We start from the raw sequence: 2,630 nt of genomic DNA on the forward strand, positions 1-2,630 counted from the left end.
GGCTTATCTGGTGACCCAGTACTTCTAAGTCTACTCCTAGGTATGCTCCTGAGATAGTGAAGGCATCCATCTACAAAACAAATCAAAACAGAACAAAACTACTTCATGTTCACATCTTTACAAGAGCCGATTCATCATAGCCCAAAATGGAGACACCGTGTTTGTGAACCCACTGATGAATGAATAAATAACGAATGGCTCTATCCATACAAAAGAATATTACCACATTAAAAAGATATGAAATACATCCGTCAATGAAATTTCAAAACATTATGCTAAGTATGAGAAGCTAATTACAAAAGGCCACTGTTTAAATTTGGTTTTTGTTGCTGTGACAAAATATCTAAGATCAGGTGATTTTAGGAATTGGGTGCATTGAGCTTGTGGCTGCAGAGGCCTGCGTCCCAGAACACGGTGCTGCTGGGGAAGGCCTCACCTGGGATGGCGTGCGCAGGGGCACAGATGCTGTCTGGGGGTGAGACAGCAGGAGCCTCAAAGCGCCGCTGACTTCCTCTGTTTACAATCTATTCACACCGTCAGGAGAGCGCCGCCCTCTGACCTCATTTAGTCCTAAGTACCCCCCAGAGGCCCTCTCTCCAAACACAGTGCACGAGTTTAGCATTTAAGTTTTCAGCGAGTGAGCCTTTGGGTGACCTCCTCAAACCACAGCAGCTGTGTATTCTCCACTCATATGCAGTGTCCAGAACAGAGAAGACTGTGGCCTTGTCTAGGACCAAGAGCTGAAGAGTGACAGGGATCATTGCAGGTAGATACGGGATGCATTTTGGGTGTGGTAGAAATGTCCTATACAAATTTTTGTGGTGGCGTCACAATTCTACAAATCTACTGAAACTACTGAATTATATAACGTTAAGTGGATAAATTTTACATTATATGGCTTGTTTCTTAAGACTTTTTAAAATGTAGTGCAATGGCTCAAGTCCGTGAGCTGAGCCTCCAGCCTGGAGCAGCTGCTGGAGTGTGCTGGGCTCCAGTCCTGCCGCGACTCTAGTCAGCCTGCCTGTGGGTCTGCTTCCGTGTGTGTTGTCGCGGGGCATTCCTGGCTCCGAGGTACTTCTGTGTATGAAGACTGGCTTGAAAATTGCCTCGTTAAAGAGTTCTTCAATGAGGTTCTGCTGAATGGGGGATGAATGGGCCACAAGTTGAATATCTCACCTGTTTTTGTTTTTGTTTTAAGGAAATGGGTGTGGATTAGAAAAGGGCTCTCCCCCAGGATAGTAAATTCCATAACAAAGCAGTACCCACTTGTATATTAATTAACATTGAAAACTAATTAACCCAACTTAATTTACTGAGTGATTTCCTAGAAGACAGTTTTTAAATGGAAAGTAAATTTTATACATAAAATATTTGAAGCCCAGGGCTTTAATCAGTTTTTAAGTTAGGCTCAATGAGTATGTGGAAGTGTCACAAACCCTGTGAGAAGCCTGTGGCCCTGCACCGTTAAGTCGTAAGCAAAACGCCTGTGATTCGTAGTGCACGGTGTGGGCTTGCTCTTTGGCCTCGTCCGTGGTAACTTTGAAGTCCACCTTTTACATTTATTATCTGCATGTGCATGGACTAATGTGTAACATTTAAACCTTAGTCTATTTCACCTGTAAAGATAGAGTGTACAGCATCCAATATTACCAGGAGCTGCTATTTATTAAGAATTTATATGCTAAACATTGTGCTAGTTAAGTATTTATGCCATTGCTTTTAATCTTCACAGGGACCTATGTGGGGTACTGTCATAATTTCATAGAGGTTTAGACAGATTAAATACCATGGAACCATTCATTCAGCAACTGTTTATTGAGTGTCTACTACAGCTAGTCATTATGCCAAGACCCTAGGGACGCAGCTCAGAGTGCAGGACCTTCAGGAGCACCAGGAAGGGCTCTGTGCTCTGGGGAGCAGGGCAGGCTCTTCTGTCCTGCCCTAAGGTCGCCTTCCTCCTGAGACACTCACCGAGGTCTTTCGGTGAGGTTCCCTGGGGAAGGAGCATTCCCCCTGCTCCGGGTATGTGAAATCCATGGGCCCCAGTCAGGGCGCAGGCCTCCTTGCTGCCTGAGCATGGCTGGCTTACCTTCAGTTCCTACCTACCGCCTGGCTCAGCGGGGCTGTTGCAAGGACACGTGCCGCAAGAGCTCGGACCTCTCTGAGAGCTGTTTCTGTACTTCAAATCTCCCCAGGAGTCATCTCATAAATTATTCAGATTTAGTATCTTTTTATATCTTTCAGTGTATTCGGGCCTTGTTCTCTCTGCTTCAGGCTGTGAATCAGAGTCTGTCTCTGTGAACTCAGATCATTTTGTTGTGTTGGAGGCGATGAGTAACTTCGAATTCGGGGCCTGTGCCCCTCCATTCCTGATCTGTCATGGCCTAGAAGAGTGCTCCGAGATACCCAGAAACTGTTTCCACCAGACACCATTGGCTTGCTTGGTAAATAAAAATAAGCCAGGTACTCTGGCTAACTCTTCATTACTTAGGCCACTAGAGCCTTCCAGAGAGTGAATGTGCCAAATGTCAGGTTTCCAAAAGCCAGAAGTATTGGTAAGACTATGGAGTGGGACAGTGACTTTCCTCACTGTGTACTAGAGAATGGATCTGGAGACCGTTGGCTCCTCC

General features: G+C 45.4%; 1 protein-coding gene across 1 annotated transcript in view; it reads left to right on the forward strand.

The window, feature by feature from the left end:
- The window catches only part of Adamtsl1 (ADAMTS like 1), a 996,797-nt gene that overhangs the window by 703,222 nt on the left and 290,945 nt on the right, over positions 1-2,630 (forward strand). The window lies entirely within an intron of this gene.

Source organism: Octodon degus, unplaced genomic scaffold, assembly GCF_000260255.1.
Source record: "Octodon degus isolate 3935 unplaced genomic scaffold, OctDeg1.0 scaffold00044, whole genome shotgun sequence".
Lineage (NCBI taxonomy): Eukaryota > Metazoa > Chordata > Mammalia > Rodentia > Octodontidae > Octodon > Octodon degus.